A 27509-nucleotide genomic window follows, 5' to 3' on the forward strand; every position below is an offset into this window, starting at 1 on the left:
GTCACAAAGTGGATATTTTTTTCTCCTTACCACATTATCCCGCATACCTGCTCGGACGACGCCAACCGTTAATCGTTACATTAGTGAAATTACGTTGTTCGTCGCCTTTTGGGTATTGGGATAATCAAGTACGCACAGGAGTAAACGGAAATTTCTTTAGAATGGGTATTACAAGTTCTTTCATGCAGCTTGCAATGGCTAATACCTTTTCAACAGCGCAGCTGTTGTAGCTGTCCGTAATGTTTGGCGCGTAACACGTTAAACAAATGGAAATTCCGAGAAAAGAAGCTGAGAGCTTTTTTATTTATAGAGATTGAACCCGCTGGCGAGCGAAGCACGTCGGTAAGGCCTTTCCATACCGAAATATCTTTTTAATCGAAAGCTTTCTTAGTGAGACCGGTGGCCTTCTGTAAAAAGTAAACATCCCCCTCGCGAGGGGCACGATCAAATGCAGAGCATTTCCACGGGGGGCGCGCCTGCAAGTCGTATGGATTACGTATTGGTTGTTGTTGTTGTAATTGTTGTCTTGCAGCGTAAACATTGTCGATGAAGTCGATGGTGAAACGTGCCGTGAACCCCCTGCCGCGGCTATGACGCAACGTGGAGCGGCTATGACGCAACGTGGCGCGGCTATGACGCAACACAATCCAACACAATCCACTTTAATCTAATCCAATCCAAATCCAAACCAAGCCAAGCTAAGCCAATCCAATCGAATCCAATCCAATGCCCCTCGCGAGAGAGTGTTATAGCTCCAAAATCGCGCCACCACACGAACGCGTGATGTTGACGTCACGATCACGCCACAGATGTTAGCGAACGGAGCGCGCGCGTACGACATATGTGGTTTAAGCGCGAACCGATCGCGGCAAGAGAGCGCGATGCGAGCGCCCCCACCTGTTCTTGCGCGCGAACCGACTGTTGCTCAGCGCGAACCCAACGTGGCGAGAGAGGGTGTTGCGCACGTCCCCACCTGTTGTGCGCCCGAACCGAACGCGGCGAGAGAGGGTGTTGCGAGCGGAGAGAAGGGGAGGAGGACGCGGGGGAGAGGGCGCACCTGTGGCCGACGATTGAATGAGTCAAGGATATAAGGCGCGTCCGTAACCTTCCATTCTGTGTCGGCTTTGTGGCGCAGTGGGCAGAGCACCGTGTACCTTGCGTTCCGCCTGCATAGTCGGGGGATCGAAACTTGGCGCCGGTAAGTATTATTTTTTTATATAGTGTAGGGGGAGCGATGCGGACTACGGACGTCAACGCGGGTGACTTCGTGAGTTACTGAAATGCACTGCATTTAAAATACCAAAGGGATGCCGAGCTCCCGTTGGTGCTTGCCTCGGGGCGACCGTTTAGCGTCCCCGGCACGCGCAGCGGCTTTAGCAAAACAACAACAACAACAACAAAAAATTGGCGAAAACTTCGAGGAGCGAGAAACTTCCCAGCGCTAGTGAGCACGTACCGCGCGGTCATCGCCCAGAGTCCTATCGCACAGTGGTGACGTGTCCTTCACCGCTCACGAAGAAAGAAATCGTGCAGCGTCGCCAGTTACGATAAAAGCTACTAGCAGACTGCTGAGTGACGAAGGAACACGTAAATAAACAATTTCGAACTCGTAAAAATGCGTGGTGATGTGTCCCTCACTGCACCCGCAGAAGAAAATTCTGCAGCTTCGCTACGGTTCAAGCCTTGCGCGACCTATTCAAAGCTTCTCCACTTTTGTTTATTACTATAGAGTTACAGATTAAGTTTCCATCGATAATTTTTTACAGGACTGTCAGAAAAACGCCTGCGCTCATGAAGAGAGCTGCTACTTTTCGCTACCGCAGTGGTTGGAGCCATTGTTTTTTGGTGGATTTCTTGAAGACGTGGAGCGGCAGGCACTCAACTCACAGATGGGCCGACAATTCTCCAAGTTGATAGAGTAAGCTGGTGTTTTGTACTTCAAAACTTACATAAAATTGTAATTTTTGTGCGGGATTACGCGTACGGTTCAGTCACGCTTTAATAGAGCTGAAGTTTATTAGTGGGAGGTGGGACTGCATCATCAGTTACATAAAGATATAACAAATATTTTTATTGTGCTCGCTTTTCTAACGTACCCATCTGTTGAAGAGGTGTGTTCTTTGCTAGACGTGTTTCATGTAAATTCCGCCCGGTCGTTTCTCGGCGCTGAATACATGCATTGCAGAAAACAACGTGTGTTTAAAATCTTGGCGTAACATGTTTTTGTGATTCCCTGGATATCCCTGTTGACACCAGCCATTAAAATATCTCTCCGATCCATTACCTCTTGTTTACGGCAGATGATAATGGCAGAATGCTGAGAAGTAGGCACCAAATTCCTATCTTCCTCTATGAGCCAACAAGGAAACACTGGTTACACCTTATTCCGGGCTTAAGTGCGCAGTCAAAAATGTGCGAAAATATACTTTACGTGGGTAATCCTGGTTTAGTTAAAACAGGTTCCTTAGTTTTCAGGGCACGCTTTGCAGGAAGGTCTCAGTAGAGTGCATAGCTTTCTGCTTGACGGTTGAGCGAAGACTGACGAGTGTGTAAAACAGTCGGTTACTTCTAAAAGAAGTGACCATCATCGGTACGCTGGTCGGCCTAACTGGGTGGTGGCTCACTTGTATTCTATAAACATCTGGAAACATAAGGCGTGCTCGCTTTGGCGTTTAAAACTCTAGAATCATAAGGCTTTCGTAAAAACAGGTGATATTGCACAAGGAGCAAGTGGTTTCTGCTCTGCCGGCAACGTGTCACAACACATTGTTATGTTTAAGCCCCAGGTATTTCTTCCGACCAGACATTATCGTCGGCTCGTGGGCTACTGTAGGCTCATATCGCCATTTCTCGTGCTTATGATGCCGAAACGGGCCTTTAGTGTCCGCTGATGCAAAAAACTGCGTGTTCCACACACCGCAAGGAAACCGAATGCCGCTTTGCTAGGAAGCGTCAGTCAACGCAATCAGTAAGAATTAATCATGAGCGCATACACCAATAACCGTGGCGGGTGGATTTCGGTCCTGATTGAAGCAAAAGGAACAGCGGGATTCTGTTTAGTTTATCAGCCTAAGTTAGTGTCTCGGGGTGAAAAGCTGCCGGAACGTGCAAGTGAAATCTTCAAACAAAACACCTAAAGAAGGACATCCGCGATACTGCGACGGCGTTAATGTTTGGATAAAGAAGAGCAACTATTTAATTGTAAAAAGTGAGAAATGTAGGATTTAAAGCGATGTAAGGTTGCGTGATAGTCATTGAGCAATGTTAGAAATGGTAGGGTGAAGCGAAATAAAAATGTTGCGGGAATTTCGGCTTATAGCAGCGAATGAAAGACGATACTAATGATATGCTTTTTGTGGTCTAGGGTGCATCAGGTCCGTTGGGAAAAGCAGTTCTAGGCTGATATTTTAAGTAACGAAAGCTGGATGTTGGCGAGTTAGTGATGACACTTTGCGGTAACTACGGCGCAAGTTACCTTCCAGAGCACTGCAAATGATGTAACTGCGCCAGCCAGCCAGATCACACAAAGCTCTTGCGGAGGGCATAAGATTGAGCGCGAGATTGTAGACGTTTATTTGGTCAGGCAGGTGGGGACGACTGCATTGGTGCTCCGCCCGTATCGTTATCTGAAAACATCTGAAAAGGAAGTAGCCCTTTTACGAATTTGATGTACTACAGCGTCACATGGTTCTCAGTTTTCTGTATAAGCAGCGTCATTCTTTCAATAAACACAATTTTGCAGTTCGGCTCTGTATTGTGCTTCTTCTTCTATTATCCTCGTTTTCTTGCGGCTTAGTTAACTTCCAGCTTATATTGGTAGCGGTGAACGTCAAGAACAGGAAAGGAAAAAGGGGGCAATCGGTGAAATGGCTGAATATGACAATTCAACCAATGATATCTGCCCAGGACAAGAGGTCTGATTTTATTTATTTGTAGTGTATGCGCTACTAAATAATGTTGGCACCAGAAACTTCCTGGAAATGGAATATCGTGTACTGATTGGCTGCTCACAAGCGTATTTTTACGGAGGTATTGGGAGATCATTATGCTTACCAAATTGAAATCGGCAGTCTACCTAACGCTTGAGTAGAAAGTATTGTTTTTGCTTCAACGTCGTAAATACTCCAAAGCAGCAAGAGACGCATGATGACATTTTGTCGCTACATAGCACTGCTAAAGTTGCACAGTATGGAGTTCACAATACTTTCTTTTTGACTATTTCATCTGTCATGTGGGTCCGATAAAATATAGGATTACTTAAGGCGTATGCCAATACTATCCTTGCAGCTTAGGTTACATTTATCGAACGTTTGATTCTACTTTAGGAACGAAGTCTGCAAAACGGAAGCCAGAAAGAAGTCGGGGAAATTTTCAGTCTCAAACTATGGAGGAAATAAAAGAATTCGTAAACCTGAAAGCTCTTCTAAGCCAATTCATATGGTACCAAGAACAAACTTTCGTCGTTCAAGAGAAGTCCGTTTGAATGTAAGTAGAGAAGTCATTTTACATAAATTTGTAAATCCTTCTGATTCAAGCATTTCATGCGCACAAATATAAAGTGCTGCATAGGTGGAAGAATCAGTTATGTTGAATCTTTCTTTGTAAAGTGTCCTTTGGACGAAATTATGTCTATAGGTGCGGCCACACGGGAGGAATTCCTCTGGGTATATAAAACTGGCGTGTGTATGCTGCCACAACGCTAGAGGAAGCTACACCGTTAGTTTTGTAAATTCAAAACGGTAGCATATGAGAGAGGAGCACGCACACCACTGCGGAATTATCTTAAACGCACTATAACTTATGTCATGCCTTACAACAATGCGCCGAATAGCAAGGCTGAATGCTATTCCTTCAATTGCAAAAACAAAACACATTTTTCGAGGCAGTCCGTACTATCCTGCAAATCTATCCCGCATAGCTAGTCTGATAGAATACGCCTCGAGCTTCGCGATCGCTGCGCCGCCTGCCGCCGCTTCTCCGCGGCGTTGACGGGATTTGCGCTGCGAGGCTGATAGGGGTTCGTGCAGTGTTTTGGTTCTATTTCGCTTCTTTTCGCCTTTCCGCGCCCTAAAAAACTTGTTATGGTGACGACTATAGGCAAAGAGTACGTTTAGGTCACTTAAAAAGCAGCTGCGTCTTCGTAGAGTACGCGATCGCCTGCAAGAGCTACCCGGGGACGCGGTTCCGCGCGCTTCGTCACCGCTCTTCCGGGCGTCGGCGACGGCAGCAACATATCACCCATGTCACCTCCAAAACATCAGGCACAAATGAATTCTACTGACGCCTCGTTTAGACCTGATACTGGCACAATGAGAGGTTGGCTTCATTTTGCAGTGTGGACAACGAATGCGGCTTGGCTTCGCATATATACGCCGCAGAAAAATATGTTTCGGGGATGTGATTACCCAATCCCGGACAATAACTTATGCCTTTTATAAGAATATAAACCATGCGAAAATGTAAAGTTTATTCCAAGCCTGTGCGTCGTTAAATATGTGCCCACACACGCCATATAGCAAGAACCAAGAAAATGAAACCACAGAAAAATAAATGCTGTGCCAATGCGGAATTTAGAAACATAATAGCTCTAACGGAAATGAAAAAAAAAAACAGTGCAGCTTCTGGCATGCTAAAGACGTTCGTCTAAACTTAAGCCAGGTAGGTTTCACTAGATCAACTATACGTGAAATGCACTGCTATTTCGCGAGAAATCAGTGGGGGGGGGGGGGGGGGGTGGAGGGGGACGCCGTGTACAAATGCGGAGCGGAGTCAAGCAATGAACATTTTAGTAATCCCACACATAAATGTCGCGTTCACTTTCCTTTTGTTTTTCTATTTCAACGAAGAGGTGATCGTACGGCGGACGCATTTTGGAAGTATAGAGGGTAGGCTGTTCAACAAGCGATGAAATGTGTCGTTGGAAGAGTGTGGTATGTTATAAGGCCCTCTGATTTCAGTTTCTGGTTTATTCTGCAGGCTCCCTGTGCCATATGACGATATTTCGAAGCAGCATTTAGTCGCGGACAAGGATTATATTGTAGGCCCGTCTCCGCGCTGCTCGCAGAGTATATATGTAGCAGATGAAGGTCTGCGGGCGCGCACCTCACGACAAGACGACTCTGTCGTGTGCTGATCCCCGAGTATAATTATGCATTGTCCGTCGTACTTTTGTTGAATATTCCCGAAATTAACACAGACTGTCTTGTAAATGGTGGTGATCAATATCTGAGGTATAATATTGGCAAACGTAACTGGTGTGCTGTCAGGTATGAGTGTTCCGCTGATTATGTAAGCGCCCAAAACCGATTTAAATCGTAGTGTATAGTCGTAGCATGGACATCTGAGGAACCGGTGGTTACGGAGACACGGCTAGTAAATTCAGGTCAGTGTAACTACAATCGGCTCCATCATACGCCGGTTCCGCGGCGCTGGCCTGCGACACACACCTGGCGCTTATACAGACCGAAAATACCACACTACGATGGCGTCGGAAACATTTACACTCTCGTAAACACACCCCATTTGCGAACAGAGTGACTGCTCCACACAAACATGAATTTCAAACACCCACAAACGGTAAATCTCAGTCGTGAACGTGCCGCAAAAGCAGCGGCGGCACTGGGGAGCGGGGCGCGGACTCCCGCGCCTGCTTTCGAAACGGGCCGCTAGGGGGATTTCAGTGGCGCCCCTACAGGCCGCGCTCGAGGCGTATAGGTAATACATAGAAGTTTCGTGCGGAGCTCTTTGGTTCGCCCTAATTAGATGTATTCGCTTATCTCTTCCACTGCCTCTCCACGTGTATCACAACGCTGTGCTCTCCCGCGGCTCTCGAGCATTACTTTAGTTTTCTGCATATTAATTTTCAGGCCCGCGATTCTACTCTGCTTGTGCAGTGACCCCAGATCCCAATCATGAGGCAGAAGAAATAATAAGGATACAAATTAGTTGGAGTGATTTTTCAGGCATTCCCAGATAATGAATGGTAGCCTACCATTGTCCCTGAAGAGTAACGTTAACGTGAATAAAAGCTGCATCTTACCGGAATTCACCTACGCGGCGGAAACTTGGAGGCTCATTAAAATGGGTAAACGTAAATTGAGAACGACTCAGCGAGCAATGGAACAGAAGATGGTACGATTAAGGTAAAGGGCAAGAAGAGAGCGGAATCGGTCAGGGAACAAACCCGTGTTAAGGACATATTAGTACAAATTAAGAAGAAGAAATGTGCCCTGGCAGGGCATGTAATGCGAAGGCAAGATAACAGTTGGTCATTATGGGTAGCAGAGTGGATCCCTAGAGATAGCAAGCGTGGCAGGGGGCGGCAGAAAGTTATGTGGGCAGATCAGATCAAGACGTTGGCGGGAATAAATCGGTCGCAGTTAGCACAGAACCGGGATAATTGGTGATCTATGGGAGAGGTATTTGCCCTGTAGTGGGGGTAGACAGGCTGCTGCTGCTGCGGATGATAGTGACTGCGGTTTGATGACAACGTTTTCCTCGTTACCGAGCTAATGAAGGGAGAACCGAAGCGTGTGGGGGGAGGGCGGTATGCCGAAGGGGTGCGAGGCGCTCCCAGACGGCGACGCATTGCGAAAGTGTGAGGGGGAGGCAGTGAGACAGGGTGGGCGGTGGCGACGCGCTGCGAAGTGACGGGATAGCAGCGCCTGCCCTGGTGCGCTGGACGATGAAGTGTTAATTTTTTGAGGCGCAGTTCGCGGTCGCATTCTGAGACGTAGATTGCAATCACTTTCTGAGACGCAGTTCGGGCCGACTACGCAGAGGCTTACCATCTCTGACATTTGCGCGGGAGGTTCAAACACGGTTTACAACATGTTCGGTTGCGGCTATGCGCTGCTAGATAACGGCAGAGTAGCGCGCGCTGCCATGCGTTCGCTCATCACGGGATTACTTCGTGAGGCGTCGCATGCAGCTATGAGCCGTGACCGAGAAGACTGCAGTTCGCGCTGCTTACAAATTTCGCATTAGGGAGTATAGTAATCATCAGTCATTTTTCAACCCACTCTTATATATATGTTTTACGGTAGCGCGAAATATTTCTGATGCGGGGAAGCATCCACAAACCGGAACTCTTTCTTAACTATACCTATTCTTAGTCTTCAGGGTAAATGAATGATCGGCGTTAGTAACAGGCTATTGCTCTAGAGTGAGGATCCTCGAGCGTGATGATTGCTGTGAGGACTTTAACAACTTGTCTCCGGTACACCAGTATTGCTACAAATAGTTACGCATCATTGTTGTGAACTACGTTTGTTGCACGCCAGTGGCATGCAGGTAAGAACATTTTGCTGATGTTGCTGACAACCTTGATTACGCCAGTATCAGTTCTTAGCGTAAACTAGGGGTCGTTGCCAGTATGAAACTGCCGTAGAACTCCATAAAATGTCCTTACACCAAACAAAAAGCCCGCCCTTCTCTATAAGCGAAAGCTCGCACATGCTACAGTTGAAAGTTTTGGAACAATCTTCCGGCATAATACAAAATACCGTTTTCGAATGCTGGAATTAGCGTAAAATATTGAAGGTGCAGATTTTCGAGGCACTGTTTTATTTATTTAACTGCTTGACGATTCATATTTTGGAAAAGCTGCCAGTGCCTCTTTAAAGGGGATTTAGTGGCAACGATCTCAATAAGTCAGTGGCTACCTATGTTTATGACTCGGTATCCCATGCCGTTAAACTCGCTCCCATTGTTGTAATGGTAGTAATATGCATACACGTTTGTTTGGCTTGATGCTCAATAGGAATTCGAAAGCCATACTGAATAGGCAATAGTTCATAAAAATATTGCCACTGAAATCACGCAAATCGGTGAATATAATACCTTAGGCGTGATAACAATTTCTGAAGCCCCTCCTTGTAGCTGCAATTCTTTCAAAGGAGCCGAAACATTTAGGCTGTCGAGAAAATATACAGGCCGATGTGCGCGTTAGTGATCAGGTTACAAACACTTCTCTGTTGTCATCGTGTTTGAGTGAGGACAAGAGGCAGCGATGCATTTTAATGCCACCCGAGAACACCAGGTATGAACGCGCTTTAGAGCCAAACCTTCGACCTCGAAACCCCCACCTTCGAGTTAGCATGCCCAAAAATAAACTAAAATACACTTTGAAATTACTTCTACCATTAGACGACATCTCTTTGGCTTGTTTTTGTGAGGGGAAGGTTTCGCCACTTTTTCGCAATAAACTATTTGCACAGCTATATATTTATTTATTTATTTTACCCTCAGGGCATACAAGCATTGTAGAGCGGAGGGGCTCACATAGAAGAGCTCAAATGACGCCAGAAGCACGCGACAAGTGTTTAAGCATTGTACACACAACAACATATAAAAAAGTAAAGCAAATGCACTAAACGCCGCCATAAACGCAATCACTCCTGGAGCAAAAGAAAAGCAAATGGTAAACGCACATCATTCGCCGTAAGAGAACACAGAAACGGCCGATCGACGCACGCATATAATACACTAATAAATAAAAAATACACACCGAAAAAGCACTCGTTACTAAGCAGAAGGATTCAAAAAAAGAAGAAGGTAAGCATAGAGGGTACTACAGTTTCATCTGTTTTTTTCATGAGTATTTCATAAAAATAAGGTAAAATTTCTTCTACATTTAAATAAATGTACGTGTAATGAGCAGCCGTGTTGGGCTTCAAACCAATTATTGAATGCAAGTTGGATTCAAGATATGGCCAATATTTTCGGAATCTGCGAGACCGTTGATTACGAAAAGTTACCTGGTGGTTGTAATCACTGCAAAGTTGTTTTAAAATCTTGTTTTCATCACAGTCTTTTCTTAAGGTGCAACGGAGGAAGTTTGCAAAAACCACATTGACGAAAAGCAAGCGCCATCGATTGGGCACCATCGTGCGCCATCCAAAAGAGTCCACTCGTGAGTTCATACAATTCTCATCTACTCAGCCGTTTTGATAACCAACGCACTAAGACAGCAGTACGTTGTTATTTTATGCACGTTTGCCTCCTGTCATTATAAACGTGAAAGTTAGAAAAAAGTACCGCAACAGAGCTGCTTCCTTGTGGTATGTAGTAAGTCAAGTTGGTTCTGCTTGTGTGTAAATCGTGCTTCAGGCGTCCTGTGCCTGACAGTTACCCAGACTAGGAAAGACGAGCCTCTACTAAATTAACCGACGGATGGAATTCAGGTGAGAGGGAGGAGGAGAAAACGATGAGAAGAACAACAATATTTAAGGGTAAACTTAGGGCCTCGTGAAGAACAGCTTGATCCGAAAGGCTCGTTGAAAGTCCGCCTACTTTTAGGTAAACGAAAAGGAAAGTGTATGGAACGAGAAATACCATGGAGGAACAAGACGTGCAGTGCATCGCAATTGGACGTGTAGATCATGTCATTTTTACCGCTTTAAAAGCTGCTGCTGTGCCAAAGCAAAGATGACCCCTTCATAACTTTAGCGCGGACATGGCTGACAATATGCCGTGTCTTGCAAGTGTGACGCCAAATGGGTTCCGGTGTGGGCGTGGTGTCGTGCCCTAGGTTAGCAGATAAAAATTTGCTTAGGCAATGTCAGCAGTGGGACCCGATGGGCAGGGGATGGCGAAAATACACTACGGGCATTTTGAAGATCGGTTCGGTTGAACACAAATTGGCGGTCGGAAATAGAAATTTTTATTTCTGCTGAAGGAGGAAGGAATCCACAGCGTTTAAATTGGCAAAGGGAAGATGAACAGTTGCCGCTGTCAAAAATGCGAACTATGCCGCCTATTAATTAAGCATGCTAGCTGAAGTGGGGTGAGTACTGGTGGGGTTGCGTTGAAGTGAATGGGGTTTACTTCCTTGGCGTTTCAAAGGTACAGGATCTCCGCTGAATATCTCCAACAGTTCCCACAGCAGGTTCTCCTGAGGTATCAAACTTCAGTGTTGCACAAATGAGGGAAACGCTCGCGTATCGAACTGCTCCAGCAGTTCTGCGTTTCCTGTATACAGAGCTGAGGGATGAACAAATATATTGGTCTGTTAAAACCATCGTTGCATGACGACATGCCGTTAAAGACAAAAATACGCAGTCGGGCGTGCTTTGGTAATAGGAGCGGCTTAGTTTGGATTGATAAAGAAGGATGTATGAAGGGAGAGGAAGCTTCCGAGTGCACACAGGGAGCTGTTTTTTTTTCATAGCATGCCTTGTGCATGTTATTCCAAGTAGACGCTTTTGCTGCCTTATTCCGGCCGACAGGCCCCCTTTGCAGCTGCGCAACGCGTGTATGTAATTTTTGGAATTCCTTCTAAAGGGAATAAAGCCCGAGGCTGCCCCTTTTGTAGCGCTACCTCGGGCAGTCTTCGGCGGGTGACCAGTTTGGACCGTTAGAGATAGAGGTCAAACCACAACCCCTTCCGCAAGCACCCGGCACGGATCAGCGGCCCGATGGCGGGTAGGGATAGGTGGAAGGGGAGAGATAGGCTTAATACTGGATGAAACCAGCGCGAACCTAAACAAAGAGGAAGGAAGTGGAACACACGGACAGCCGCTGGTCGAACAATAAAGTTTAATATCAAGAAGGGTGAATATAAACACTTAACACGAAACAATAAAAACACTGCCTAGTGGTGAAACAAGTTTACAAAAGTCCCGGTAGTCGGAGAAAAAGATAGACACCAGCGACAGTCAAGGCCCACGCAGATATGCAATCTCATTGGGATGAAGGCACACGCTTGCTTGGCTGACACACTTGTCACCTATTTCTGCTATGTGAAACGGTTTCATAATTTCGCGGGGCGTTGGTTCACTGGGCCGAAATAAAATGTCAGGGGCAGGAAAATTAGGTTTACATCGGTTGCACTTGGTACAATGTGAAGAAAGATGGGATGATGGTGTTCCCGTTTAAGACAATTCATGCTCTCTCAAATGCCCATTGATACAACTTGTATTACACTTCCTGTGTCTTTGTTTAAGTTCGCACTGGTTTCATCCAAGAATATGTCTTTCCAACTAGTCCAGCTTGCAGCCCTTCCCCCGAGAGATAGGCGATGAGGGAACGGAGGCGTGCAGAGGACCCGCGTCGCCACCTGTCGGAACGTCCGGCACGGAGCAGCGCCCCGATGGCGGGGAGAGATAGGCACTAGGGGAGAGATAGGCGCGGAGGGAACAGAGACAAGCGTGGGACCCGTGTCGCCACCTGGCGGAAGAAGGCGAGGTGGCCGCCGCCGCAGCTGTAAGCGTGCGCCGCGAAGGAAGGCCAGGAGGCCACGTGCGGTGCAAAGTCGTGTACATTAGAGAAAGACGAACACCCAGGTGTGGTAGCTCGTACAGCGGCGAAGTTTAAACAATGCCGCGAGGGAAAAAGATTTTGATTAAACAGTGTATTTATTGCAAACTTGTCTGTATATCATTGCGCAACCACACCCCGTCCAGCCCTTAAAAATGGGCCTAGACCGGGCAGTGGAGCTTCTGCATCAACTAGGATTAAGCAGAGCTAGACCGCAGCAATTTTTTATACGATGAAGCGAGTTTAGCATTACGCTGGGATCACAGCGAGTGGATTGTTAATCGAGCACTCAAAGATTTGTTATTTTTACCATGCGGAAGACCAGGTATTGGAATCACAAAGATTGGTTAAAATTTTGATCTACCGCACACCAATATTTCTATCGATAGTTCACCCCTCTGTTTAAATAGCCATCATTAAAATTCCCAGCAATTTACCTTACAGTACGTCTCGCACAGTTTGTACTCGTCATCTTCACTATTCTCTTTTACTTGCTAACATAACGAAAATTCTCGGTCACGCAAATGTCCCAGGTCTTGCTACCATTTAGCGCATATGTGTTACGCTACAGTTTTTTTTTTTGTGGCGGGTAAAAGACGGGCAAAGAGAAGACAAAGACAGTAAGCCGGCGATTGTTTTCCTGGCTGGTAATTTTATTTTGAGGCAAAAGCCCTAAATAGTCTATTGAGAGAAAACCGGGGTCCGGCGTCGACGTGTCCAAAAATAATCCTAGGACTTGGCGAAAGTTCACGGAGAATAAAAAAGGAGGAAACATTTGGTGATCTGGGGTTGGAACCCATAGCCGAAGCCTGACACACAACCTCTGCACAACAGCCGATCCTTAGCCGCAGCTGACAAAAGGTGGACCAAGGGCCCTATTCTCGACTGCACAAATTGCGGGCAATCGCCCATTTTTTTGCGCAAGAATGACGTAAGCAATCAGTGACGTGCTGCACCTATAGCTATGACGACATGCAGTGTAATTTGACGAGTCACTCATAAAGATCGCTACCAAGGTATCAAATATTGTGCAAGAAAGATATAAAAACACTTGGCATGTACTATAAAAATTAAGGCGGTAGCTGAGGCTGACAAGAAAAACACATTTCTGGAGGTCAAATTTGGCGCCAACACCACAAGGCGATCGAGTAACGTTGATCCAAAAGCGAGTGAAAGGCGGATGTCGAGCTAAAGAACATCACACAATTTTTTTACCGTATCTATTTATTTCTTTCAATCGCTTTTATTAACATAGCTGGGCTCTCTGCTTCAATGCAAGCTTTGTTGCGTTATCACCTTCCCTGCCGCCACCGCCGCCACGCCATCGTCTGCTGCTATGTTACAAGTTTATGGCGTGATCACAGAAAAAGACGGCCGCGACCATCGCTTCTATGACACATAAGAGCAGCGAAGCGCTACGCCTGATAACCGCGGAGCGCACCGATGTCGCCGATTCACTCATTCGTCAAGCTCGGCTACAATCAGCGCTGTAATGAACTAAATAGTCACTTTTCATTGTTATTTTTCTCTAGAGTTCGATCATGTGACCCAACAGCTTACTAGGACAAGTATGAACAAATGACATGCATTGGGTTCTCTTTGTCATGGAGAGGCTTGTACTGCCCTCTTATGTTGCAGTTACACCAAACAAATAATTTTTATTTTCTTGCCAAACATAAAAGCAAAATACTGCATGTTATTTGTATGTTCCATTATGGCTGACTTGGAAGCAGTTGAAACTATAATTTGTTTCGGTAGGAAACATGCTTTAAACAGCGCGCATGCGAAACTGCGCCTGCTGCAAATGGCCGCACATTTCGCGGCACCGTAAGCCGGGGCAATTTTTTGCCCTATTTTGCGACAAAAACAGCCGCCATTTTCAAGCTGTTACGTAGCATTACGTCACTTTTACGCAGGCTGAAGTTGCCAATGCATGAGGTAATCGTTCCCGCCAACTGTTTAAATTACATCACGCCTTCTCAGCCAATCACAGGGGGGTGTGTATTACAAGCCGTATTGTCATTGAATAGCAAAGACAGGCTTACGTTGTCATGTCCGCTGCATTTAGTCTGGTTTTTCATTGCCGGCCAAGAATTATGCGCCTTTAGTAACGAGAAATGAGGCAAACATTAGAACGGGTGTCCGTAAACGACATGAAACGTCAAAATGACGACAGCACACACAACCGCTTTGTCAACCGGAAGCACGTGACCAAAATTGAAAGCCAATCAGAAAAGCCTTCCGGAAAATTGCCTGAATTGCCGGCAATTTGTGCAGTCGAGAATAGGGCCCCAAGTTTATGTATGGCGGTCTTGGATCTAAAAACAGGGGTTATAAGCTGTTCATTTGCTAAAGGCTGAGGCCTGTGGGAGCAATGCATGCGGGCCACATACTCAAATCAAATAAAATGGGCATTTACGGTAATATAATTTATGCAAGACTGACTAGGGAATTTACCCGTGCACCCCCATAATTCACCAGAAGAGAAAAAGAGCTCAAATAGAAAGGGAACGTGATGACGATGATGAGCGAACACAATACTTTCACAGGTGCCGGGCTCACTGCAATGCACATCCGAGATTACGTCATGATTCTGGGAAGTAAAAAAGCTTTCAAATTTGCACTGCTTACTGTAAAACGTAACTCTGTTTTTCGAATTTCAACTCATAAGTTCTCTTAGGTGGATCTCTGCATTTTTACTTGAACTTCTTTTTCGGCATCATCCGTTTCGCCCCCCTACCCCCAAATGGCCCTTCCCATTTGGAGCTACAAGTCCCATGTCCAAACAGTGTTCACACCCAGAAGATAGGTGTTCTCCGCGTCGCTTTCGCGGAAAACGTAATTGCTTTCAACAATCTTGTCGAACGCTTTCATATCTGCCTTCTTACCCAACTGGGCGAGAGTGGCGTCTGGAGCAGGACAGTTCATGGCAGTGGGTGTACTAGTAGTTACTGGGATTTTGAAATAGCGGAAGCCTCATTTTTGGTTCAGTATGAATTGCAGCGTTTGAACGCTGGGTGGGGAAACCATGCTAATATTCGCTTTATTTACTACCTCTTTCTATGACATCATTGCAGAAGTCACTAAAAAGGTGTGCAGAGTGTGAAATAAAATTTTGTTTGCGATTGTTATATGTTGCTTTAAAGGAAGCATTCTTTAGATTGTAAAAGCGCTGATAGCATTTAATACATTAAATGTTTGAAACAAAACAGCCGTATGTTGGCGTACTACGCCCTCTCGAAACTCAATGAAAATGCAACATCTTTGGCAATAGTGCCTTCTGAGAAAAGCGCCAAAACCTGGAATCTCGCACTTATTGCTACTAACTACGTCCCACGTCCACCAACACTCGGAAGTCTTGATTTCTGTTTGTTCATTGCAGCGTCGTCGAGGTGTTGACCTGTGGTTTATCGCGCGGTGGCGGGGGTGGTCCTTCGCAAATTTATGTTTCACTTTACACCGATTCCTGTGGTAGTGGCTGTTCAACCTAGATATTTCAGTGAGGTTGGCAGTGTGAAAAGCCCAGTCTTTTACGTATATAAACCAGTCCTTACTGTTCCTTACTGCGTAGCGGGATTTCTAGCTATAGCAACCACTATGGCTGCAGTTTATTCATAAGGTATACGACTCTTCCCACGCGTGTTTTACAAATGCGCTGCTCTCTGTTTGTAGACATGTATACCCTGGAGCATTCAAGGGCTGGGGCGTTGCTATTAATTTTTGTAGTTGTTTCGATATTGTCACCAGTACTCGGTGCTTTAAGCGTTGCAGCACCATGGCTGAAAGGAAAAGAGGAGCCGCTAGTGGCAGTTATCACTCTTCGCGCGAGCTAAAGTACCTTTATACTAACCTTGTCTAGAAGTGCGTAAGGGATACCGGGGTTATCAGTGCTAATAACGTAATCTTGTCCAGTATATTGGTATAGTTTTTGTCGTACTGGACAGTTGAAGTATGCAGGTTAGCCACTGACCGAGAAGTCAACGACTCAGGAGAATCCTAGAAGCTCTTGCGGGGTACGAGCTGGTTTGAATTGTATGTCGGCGGTAAGTTTAGGTAGCGAGGTGGTAATATGTATTACGTGTTTAGGGTAATGCTCTAGTCACCCAACTGCTGCTTGGTGTAAGCGACAGTGCAACGCGAACCACTTTTTAGGGTAATAATACAAGTGCCAAAGGCATAGTTTTCTGGCATCTGGTGAAAAATGTTCACCAATGTTTTATTGCGGCAGCCGCTCGAGTAGGCACTGCAGCAGCACGCACACACATACACACACTCACGTACACATTCGCGCGCACACGTATATGTACGTACATGCACATACACACACACGCACGCACGCACGCAAGCCCACACGCACTTTGTTCCTTTGTCTTTCCTTCCCCAAAAACCTCTACAGCAGTTATTCCTTGGGAAGATTGAGGAGTCCTGTACAACTGATGCCTGTGAGGTAATACGGGGGTAATTCTTCTACGCCAACAAATGTCCCGGGTTAAGAAAAGATTAAAAAATTCCCCCGCATTTCCCCGAGGGGGAGAATGTGAAAGTGCGAATGCACGGTTGTCGGCCCGCTTGCGGCGCTTGCGCTCGGCCCCCGCAGCCCACCGCCTCGCCGCCTTCTCTTCCATCTCTTCCATCGGGTTTGTAGTATCACGTGTACACCACGCAGTTATCAAGCCGCTATAACGCCGCTGAGTCGCCAACGCACGCCGCTGACGAATGCGTTAAAGATATAAGGCGCGTCACTAACACTGATATCAGCGTCGCGTCCGTGGCTTGGTCGGTAGAGCGTCGCGCTGCGGCCGCAAAGTCCTCGGATCGAAACCTGGCGCCGGATGCTGTTTCTTTTTTAAATAGAGGAGCACTGCGGACGCCGCCGCCGCCGCCGGCGGTGGATGGTTTGGGGTCGCTTATAAAGTGCATTCGCACTTAAAAAATAAAGTGCGATTTGGACAACGACTGTAACGAAGGACGACGGGACAAGCGCTCACTTGCAACTAACATTTATTGAGGCATCGTCTCATATTTACACATGAATCATCAGGAATCATCAAAAATTCAAACACGCTGGCATGCAAAAGCACAGAAGTATCGCTGCCGCATTTGTCCCCTTTCTGCTTAATATAAACCGCTAAAATAAAGGTGACAATTAATGCGTCAGCGATACTTCTGTGCTTTTGCGTGCCAGCGAGTTTGAATTTTTGAAAACGTCACTTTGATCATGTTATCTGGTTGATGCGTCCCATGTAGTGTACCGAAGTGCGCGTGCGCATGCTCCTGGTGATTCATGTGTAAATATCAGACGATGCCTCAATAAATGTTTGTTGCAAGTGAGCGCTTGTCCCGTCGTCCTTCTTTACAGTCGTTGTCCAAGTCACGCTCTATTTTTTAAATTATAATGCACCAACTTGCCCAACAGATTTGCTTAACAAAAAAAAAATTATTCAGAGAAATATTTCGCCTGTAATTTTCTGGTACATGTCTTTCGCTACGTTTGTCAACACCTCTCGTGAAGCGCGTACCCTCCCTTTTCTCATGGGTGCTCTTACCTATTTTAGATGCAAAGCATCTCTTAGTCGACCCTCCGTCGTCCGGCGTCCGCACCTCTCCTTCTCGTACCCCTCTTCACGCCAGCTGCGATAACGCCACTCTCCTCCTCGCCGCTTCTCCTCGCCGCTCGGCTCGTCTCGCGCCTCCGAAGACAGGGGTGCACAGAGGAGAGCTGGCGACGCCGAACGTAAACGGCAGCGTCTAGCTGCGGATTCCTCGCTTCGAGAACGAGAAGCCGCTTTGAAACGCCAGCATCGAGTAGCTGATCCAGATGGCGTTCGGCAACGTGACAACGCTTCGAAACGCCAGCGTCGAACAGCGGATTCCTCGCTTCGAGAACGAGAAGCCGCAAAACGTTCCCCACTACTCGATAAATAAAGAAGACATTTAATACACCACTACACGTGTCTTTACTCTAACAACAACACGCTACTACTCCATGGCTTTGCATCCCTTCAGGGTTCCCACGTGGGAATATGGTGTAATTTTTGAAGTAAAGAAACAAATGGTTTATTTCAAAATTGCCGGAAACTTACAGATGATACTTAATTTTATGAATTTCGAGAATTTTTTTATAAGGTCAATGCCGAAAAAAAAAACGAGGGATATTTACTACATGCGTAAGCTTGAAAAAAAAAGATCAACCACAAAAATTTTGCAGTCTTTCATGAGTGAAGCAATAAAATCCGATTGACGTTTTTTCCATTTTCGTGAGATATAAATAGTGAACCCGTGTCCGGAAATGAATTGTGTGAATGCTTGAATGCGTATTTTCTTTAAAGTCGGGAAATGTTTTCTCTAGTAGCTCCCGAGCCAATTAAATTTCTGAAAACTTGTGTTCCAGGTACAATTTTTATTTACCCACTGATGAGCTTGATGTCACGAACAGCTCGTCTTTCATTAACAGCTAGCAGTGCTGCTGGTCCAGATGGTATAAAATCTCGGCCACTCAAGATAATCGCCCTCTTCATATCAATATCTTTGGCTCAAGTATGAAATCGTGTGCTTATCGATGGTATATATCCGAGTGAGCTCAAAATTGGTCGTGTTACTGATGCGAACAAAGGTGGGGCAAAGAATGATTTTAACAATTACGTTTATCAAACGCTTTTATTAAACGTTTATTTTTTCTCTCTCCTGAATTACTAAAAGGTTCCTGGATTACGTAAATAGCTTCAAGATAATCACACTAAAAAAATTCGGCTTTGTAAAGATGAAGTATACGGAACTTACCCTATAGTCATAATCAAGCAAAAGCTAATTGAAAATGTCGAAAAAAAAGTTTGCACACTGGGTATATTTTGTGAGAATATAAAGGCATTTGACTCCGTAAATCTCCGTATATCACTGGAAAATTGAGACAGGTATGGCCTTTGGCATTGCGCCGCTGAGTAAAAGGACCCGGGTACGATTCCCGGCCGCGGCAGTCGCTTTTCTGATGGAGGCGAAAAGCAAAACCGCCCGCGTGTGTTCAAGATTTCGGCGCACGTTAAAGATCTCCAGGTGGTCAAAAATAATCCGCACCATCCAGTACTGCGCGCCTCTTCGCCTGTGTAGCGTCGGCGCGTTAAACACTAAAATCAATCAATCAATCAATCAATCAATCAATCAATCAATCAATCAATCAATCAATCAATCAATCAATCAATCAATCAATCAATCAATCAATCAATCAATCAATCAATCAATCAATCAATAATCAATCAATCAATTAATCAATCAATCAATCAATCAATTAGACAGTTATTGCATAAGGGGAAATGCGCAGAACCTCATTGAAAGTTATCGTAGTAATAATAATCAGTATTTAATTCTCGGTGATTATGCATTAGAATATCAAATTATTAAAAGCGGTGTCCCCCAAGGTTCAATTTTAGGACCTCTTCTCATTTTGCAATACTTAAATGACCTTTGCAATATACCGCAAAGACAAGATATGATATCATACGCAGATGACACTAACGTGTTTTTCATGGGGGATCTTGAAATCGTAGCGGCGGATTGGCTTAAGAAACTCTGCGCTTGGATTTTGACAAATGATCTCGAATGAAATACAAAGAAGGCAAACTGTGTAATTTTCAGATATATAAAAACTCCTTTAAATAAGACTGGTAACTTTATTTTGCAAAAATGTTATTCAATCTGAGAACAGTAAAAAATTTCTGGGAGTATATTTTTACGAGTTTCTTACGTGAAACGACCATATTAATTAACTATTACTGAAGATATGAAAGGTTACTGGTGCACTATGGAAACTCAGTGATAAAATTTCCAAGATGCATAGGTGAACCGTGTATTACGCATTGTTTCAATTGCAAATAAATTACTGCTCCAGAGGGGCTCGACAAATGGTTTTATTATTAGTAAGTTAAATACAGTGCAGGAAAAAGCTATTAGGGATCTAGAAAACCTAAGTTACCGACACAGTACAAGACAGTTCTGAGAAACACATAAAACACTTAATATCCAACAGCCACAGATGTACAGTCGGCTAAATCTTCAACTAGCGTTCGGGAGAGACGACTTTGCATGCGTCAGCACGTATGACTGAAGCCACGTTGCAAACTCGTCGATTTGCAAACAGGCCCATCGTCTGATAGACTGTTCCTTCCTAAGAGCGTGATACGATTGAAAAATTGCCGCGCGCGCACGCAAGTTACGATTTGGCCGACTGTACAATCCTGCAATACACGGCGCAAAAATCGCTCGAAATTTCAGCAAGCATATCTTACAAAGAATGATAGAGTTAAATTCAGAAAAATAAACTACAGGCTACCCCACTTAGAACAAACTATGGCTTTAAGACAATGCGTTATCTTATTCTTAAATTCGTGAGATAATGCAAATATCGCTGAGATTATCGAAGCGTGCCCGCCATATTATTTAAGGTGATTACGAAAATACTGTTTTACGAAATCTGTATTTTGACATCTTGTAATAAATTTGGATATTGACAGCCTTGTTTTGTGTTTTGCTTCCTCTTTTGTATAAATAATTTTCTATGTGAAATTTGGTGCTTTGTAAATGCCATATAAGTTAAAATTGTTGCCTGATGATATGTTGGGTCATGTTAAGTTTGTTACGCAAAGTGATGCTAATGCTTCTGAATTATTTGCTCGTTTGCTCCGTTACCAGTTAAAATAAATTTTTCTTTTTGGGTATCTTGTAAACTTATGCTGCGGCTGATGACTGCACAGGGAACGAGAACCACATCACGTGCTTATTTGTACCATTAGTTTTTCTTTGTGAAGAACTAGAAACGCAAAAATATTTGTTCACTGCAACTGATTGTGGCAAGGGCGGTGGACATTTCTGACATTTACATTTTTAGTCGAAAGAGATCGAATGTTCGGAATATTTTTTAAGCTTTGAAGCATAATGTCGCGTGACGTAGGAGTGATGTACGAAAAAAAGGTACGTACTGAATTCACTAAACCTCTGCGTATGGTTAGGTTGAGCAAGCATATTTTGGCGCCATTCACGTCATCAATGGGGACGCAACAACAATTTTCATCAAGATTTTAAAACTTTTACTTCGAACGTTATTGCACTGCCGAGGTTATTTCCTAACTCGTTATAAACAACAATTAAACACTATATTTAACCATACTCATAGGCTATGTGAACCAGTAAATTGCTGGGAAGTATGTGTTGCTTTTATGTCTGATAGGATGCCCCAGAAGAGTCACCTTTTCTTGGTCTGCAAAATGTTCGACGCGCTTTGTGTCGGTTGCTGGCGTACGAATTCCGCCTAATTAAAAAGGGGCTTGGTACTGTTGCCTTCCCGGAACATGCGTCGAAAGTGAATGTGCGGTTTTTGTATTTTCCTGGAACCAACGCAATGTTTTGATGTGCCGATTAATAAATTTAACGCGAATTCTGCAAGGGAAAGTTTGTCCTCATATTTTGTACAAAACAGGCTAGCATTTCCAAACAGCATCTAGCAGGTCAAACACCACGTCAGGAAAACGAAACGAAATAATTCTTATGTGAATACAGTAATCGTCTAAAAATTGCTTTAAACCAATTGTTATGGCAAAAGAGCCCCTTATCGGAAAAGCGACCGTAAGCGGTCATGTATATACAGAAATGTATGTTATGGTAGTGTGGTCACGAACGTAAAAGGTAACAGAAAAACATTTTGCATTGCAGATCCTTCACCCAGTTCAAGTCCAAGGTCACCGGAAACACACTGCAGAAAGCATAGTTTTGGAGCCGCCCTTTGATTTGGTATTATTTAACGTCTATATCTGTACAATCATGGGGTCGTTGGATTGGAAGCACAGAGCGACTACTCGAGTGCGCACCGTATATGAGATACTGGTTTGGGCGACGCAAGGTTTTGGGCCTCACAGTCGATGGCAGTTGTGTAACCCTTTAAAATTGAGTATCAGTCGAGGAATGTGTGTTTCAATCGCAGTTGCTGTTGGAAAATAAACATCGAATAAAACCTAAGGTTGCGATTGAGGATGTCATTTATTCTTTCCTTTGGATTTTCTACAATATGCCTTCACCTTATATGGTGAGATACTGTCACGCAGTGACGGTAGGGAATGCCTTTTTGGAAATGAATGGTTTTTTGAGCGAAAACGTAATCCGCACTAAACTAAACAAAATATAACCGCCGAAGAAGCGGTCCACAAAATGACGTGCACAGACGAACGTCGGCGAGTTGAATGAGGCGGCGTTTGCTTTACCCGGTATCATTTGTCGCGGTTTCGTTTCTGGAAACATCGGATGAAAACGGGCGTACGTGGTCAGTGGTACAAGAACAGGCTACAAAAGGGATCGAAAAGCTTCGCATTTTTCCTATCAGGCTTGCTGATTCCGCATGCGAAAGCAAAGTACGCGTGCTCAGCAGGGAACGCAAGACAACTTAGCCGAATGCAGCCACGCGCTAGCAACAAACATTTACAAACAAATAAGAAGACATGCTTCACGGCATTAGTACACGCTACGAAGGGCGACCCCACTACCGTATATTTATGTTTCATGAGCTTTCTCAAATTGCAACAGTGCATCTAACTGTTAGCGCTCTTAAAGCAAAAAACGTAACCCTTCAGCACGACCGTAATCCCAATGTGATGCAAATTTGGCTTGTCCTCTTCATTCCGGGTGAAATGAAAACAAGCACTGCTCGGAATGACACCCCACCCACCGCCCTGGCTTAGTGGGCAAGGAGGTTTACTGGTGCGACAAAGGACGCGGGTTTGATTCTTGCCGCGGTGTTCGCTTTTATAATGGATGCGAAAAGCAAAAACGCCCTGTGCCGAGATTTCGGCGCACGTTACAGATACCTCCGGTGGTCTGAAGTAATCCGGAACCCACCACTACGGCGGGTCTCATAGCCAAGGTGTAGTTTCGGCGCGCTAAACCCACAATCAATCAACCGACCGACCGACCGACCGACCGACCGACCGACCGACCGACCGACCGACCGACCAAAGTCAGACCACAGTTGACCTTGATTGACACATTTGTAAACACGGCGGCAATATGCTTAATGCCATTCGAAGGGCCCCCCGTACATACTTAGTGCTTACGCCAGCGTGACTGGGACATTGCCAAAGTTCAACAAAGGCGAAACGTACCACGGGGAACTACATACCAACCCTCCGTTTCTAACCCTAAAGATAAGCATGTGTCTCTGCACGAAATTTATTTGTATCATGGTCTGTATGCCGACCACGCTTTCGGGTGAAGCCAAGTGTCTCGTGAATGCTGTGCAGATGTCAATCTAATGTAAATATCTGAGAAACAAATCACGTCATTGACCACTAACGCGACTGCTACCATGACGCCGAGGTGTACTTAGTTGACAGAGTTATTCAAGTCGGCGTGGTGTTATGAATGATTCAGAATTCCCGTCTGACGTCACTACAATCAATTTAGCGGAAAAAAGTATGCTTACAAAATACGGCTGCAACTCTTGCTTAATCGCAACTATTCCGAAACAAACGAGATCACCTTGGACTAGAATGAGCATGCAAGCAAACAAAGCTTTACCACGCCATCCTGGATAACTGTCCGTCGTACTTCTATAGCAAATAACTGCAGAGGCATCTATAGGCTTTCTTGTACGACGTGAGAATGCCTGATACATCCAATCTCGCCGAGTTTTATGGGCGAGTTCTGTGGCTGCGTTTATTGTCGCCGAGTTTATTGCTAGTAAATTTAGTGTTGCTCAACGTCGGGTGTCGCGAAGCGATAAACACGAGAAACCCACCACATCTTGACATTTTAACAGGCTTTTACTTGGAATATTTCTGTCTAAAGCGCTGTTGTACAAGAGCTCGGAGTGTTCAGTTTTTCAAAGACACCACTTTTCTAAAAGGGCGAAAGCGCTTTTAGAGAAAGACTGCATTTCGGCTGTCTATTACAATATATAAGAATTGACGATGATGTGCAGGCTTCATCTATCGCTCCTTCTTCGTGTTTAAGCCTCAATTAGAACTTACGTTCCTTGCGCGACCTAGGAAATATATTCCCCGGAGGTAGTGGCCAAAGCCGCGAGGTAGGGCGCCAAATAGTAAATCGCAGGAAGGCAGAATTGTGCAGACAGCTGCCCATTTGACTGTTCTCTGGCAATTTATAGCTACGATATTTTGTTAGTGCTCCCTACAAATGATCAAAAAAGTGCATGAAATATGCTCTTACATTCTAGTGATTCGTCGTCGACACATCATTCCATTCACTAGTAGGGTAAGTCATAATTGCCCCGACAGCTTGTGGTTTACGCGTGTCTCGCCAAGAGAGCACAGTAATGTGTAAGTCTTTTTCGCCTGTTTTAAACTTTTGCCACCGCTCTTTTCCACAAAGTCACTGTGGAAAAGACTTGCTATGTTTGTCAGGGGGGAAAATATTTTCGTCCCTCCAAGTGTTAAGCATATTTTTGAAAAATATTCATGATCGCAAATTAGACACGATCTTGTTGTGTATTTTGCACATATTTGGATTGTACCCATGGCAATGCACGTATGTAAAGGATTCTGAAAGTGAAAGTAAAATCGAATTTACCATGACTTTCTAATTAACAATTTCCTGGGTATTTGCAACACTGCCCCGCGAAAACAAACGGGTGAGGTTGAGAAAGGGAAAGAAAGCAAAACTTTTATTGAGCATTTGTATGCGTGGGGATGGCTTCTTAGTCCAGAAGTCCAAGCGTAATCTTCGTTCGTTCCGCCGTCTCTATCAGTATAGCCCCGTTTACATTGACACGACGAGGGCGCGTTGAGTCGAAATAAACAGGTTTTTTGGACTCGACACCACCATGTATAAGCGGACGGGGTGGGTCAGAGAGCCGTCGCGGCGAGTCCAGTCAACTCGGAGGCAGGGGGTGGGTTAGCTGGCTCGTCGGGCTGAGTCGGCGGGCCCCGGGGAGCAGAATACCGTATTTGCGCGGTTCTAACGCGCCCCCAATCGTAACGTGCAGGTAACTTCGCGCAGGAAAATTCGAAAAAAAGTGACACTGGCGGTACTGCGCCGATGGAAAAGACATGACACCACGTACCTGGAAGAGGGAGATTTTATTTGGCATGCAGCTCTGGAAGCCAAAAATGAATTGTGCTTCACAAGGTTGCTTATCCAGCTGCTTCTGGAAATAAAGTTATAGCGGGAAACACTGAAGTTGCTTGCGATTTCAAGTGCCTTGATATTCAGAATTCTAAGCGTTAGGGGCTAAGCAGAAGCACAAAAAAATGTGCAACAGCTGACCAGGGTATGCGGCATGCCATTGAGGAATCAGTGCGCCGAAATTCACTCACGTGGTGTTGACGAATTGTTTTTATTGGGTTAAGTTGGATTTTGTGGGTACTTCGTGTCCGTTGCGCATGGCAATGCTGCTGGTCACTTTAAAGCCTATTTCGGTTTTGAGCCCGATTGTAACGCGCACACAAATATTAAGCTACCTTTCAGCAAAATAGGGTGCGCGTTATAATCGTGAAAATATGGTAGCCCCTTTTCCGTGAACCCCGCCGCTCCCCTCACCTCGATTCTTTGGACGGGGTTCATATAAACTCGGACGCGTCGAGGTAAGCTGAACCCGCCACTCAACTCACCCCGCTCCCGTCGCGTCCATGTACATGGGGCTTATGTCGACTACTTTTAACACAACAGCTTAATTGAGCGGCAAAATCCGGTGCTAAGCCGGCGTCCGCAAGAAACCTGCTTATTAAAAAAATTAGCTGAGCTTAACCGACTTATTATCGCGAACGCGAACAGCGAAGTTGCCTGGTGTTTCCTAATCGGAAGGATAAGCTTCATAGAACTTCTCAAAGCCCGAAGATCGATTTGCACAATATAAGACGATTTGGATTATCCGCTTGCGCGTGGCTTCGGTATACCTCTCGCGGGCTTTTGGATTCGCCCGACGACGTCGTGCCCGTTGGCGCGCCAACGTTCGCTGGCGCTTTCCACCGGCGGCTTTTAAATGCAGAGCATTTCTTAGCCTCGCCTCTTCCTGCGTCGGACGTCGTCCACAGCTCCGCGTTCGCAGCAGGTGCGCGCATGCGTCGTAGTCAGCCCGTTCACTCGTCACTCCCGGAACGCTCCTCCAGTCCGGCCGTGTCTCGGCGTAACAGGTGCGTGATAGCAGCGCGGTGGGGCGCGCGCTGCTTGCGCATGCGTGCTCTCCCCCCCCCCCCCCCCGCCATACCGCTCTCCCTCTACTGCGCGCGCTGCAAATATAAAGCCGCTAGCGGTCGCTCGTGCTTCAGTCACTGCGTTGCTCCTTCCTTCCTTGGTTGAAGCTCGCTCCACGTTTACTCGTGTCTGCTACTCCAGCATCACGGAAGAAGCGATGGAAGCAACACTGCCTTCAACCAGTACTGAGGCCCCAATGCTCTGCATTTACTCGTGTTCCCCTCGCGGGAAGGCGCGGGAATTTTTTTCTTCCGGATTGCGCGCGACTATGCCCATTTTACAAACATTCAATAAACGACCACCAAACGCACTCGGCCACATTTGAGCGCTCTACTGAGCGCGCTGTCCAATTGTCCGACTCCTCCCCTCCTATCTGTGACTCCGCCCACCTGCGCTGGGCGCGTGATTTATCCGGCGCTTTGGCTTCGGCCGCTTGCGCTTGATGCCCACTACCCCTCTCCCCACTACGCTGCACCTGCCCTTGGTGCTTGCTCTTCCCTCGCAATGCTATGCCCTCCACACTTTGCTGCGCTCGTGTTACCACGCCGCGTCATGAAAGCTTCGACCAAGAACTGCTTCGCTGTTGAAAACGTGTGCGGAAAGCACGGGACTTTTCTACCGAATATTACGACGGTACCAACACACGCCACAGAAACACTCGGAAGGCGGTGAACTGCTTAGCGGCGACGGGTGACGAGAACGTGCATCCTAAATAAAACAAATAAAACCCGAAGTGGCATGCCAGCTGGCTGTGACGCGATCCACAGCGTGGCACCAAGAAAAGTAAATATTTATCGGAAATCCATTGGTAGGTTTTTTATGAAGGTATGAGCATCTTATCCGTTTCCCTGGCAAACTTGAGGCATGACCCGCAGAACTCGCCTTGCGACTGCCGTAGAGGCCCGCAGCACGGCGTTTCACGCAAGTGCACTTTTTGAGCTCAGACACGCCCCTGCGACACACCCCTCGAAGTGCATCGCGTGATTCGCCGGGCCCACTTTAGGCGCTGTGCAGAAGGCCCCGTTTTCAGTTGTTCTGATTAACTGATCAGCTGAGCGGCGTGC

General features: G+C 45.7%; 1 long non-coding RNA gene across 5 annotated transcripts in view; it reads left to right on the forward strand.

Annotated features, from left to right (window-relative positions):
- Positions 1-22260, forward strand: part of LOC144167227 (uncharacterized) — a 46431-nt gene extending 24171 nt beyond the window's left edge. For 4 of the 5 annotated variants that reach the window (XR_013321890.1, XR_013321892.1, XR_013321889.1 and 1 more), the window contains exons 4-7: positions 1767-1918; positions 4326-4485; positions 9811-9913; positions 21958-22260. This is a non-coding gene — a long non-coding RNA (uncharacterized LOC144167227). The remainder of the gene's footprint in view (positions 1-1766; positions 1919-4325; positions 4486-9810; positions 9914-21957) is intronic. The other variant, XR_013321893.1, reaches the window with a different exon arrangement.
- The last annotated feature ends 5249 nt before the right edge of the window (positions 22261-27509 follow it).

Source organism: Haemaphysalis longicornis, unplaced genomic scaffold (assembly GCF_048455015.1).
Source record: "Haemaphysalis longicornis isolate Haplotype H1 unplaced genomic scaffold, Haemaphysalis longicornis Haplotype H1 scaffold_2, whole genome shotgun sequence".
In the NCBI taxonomy this organism is placed as follows: Eukaryota; Metazoa; Arthropoda; class Arachnida; order Ixodida; family Ixodidae; genus Haemaphysalis; species Haemaphysalis longicornis.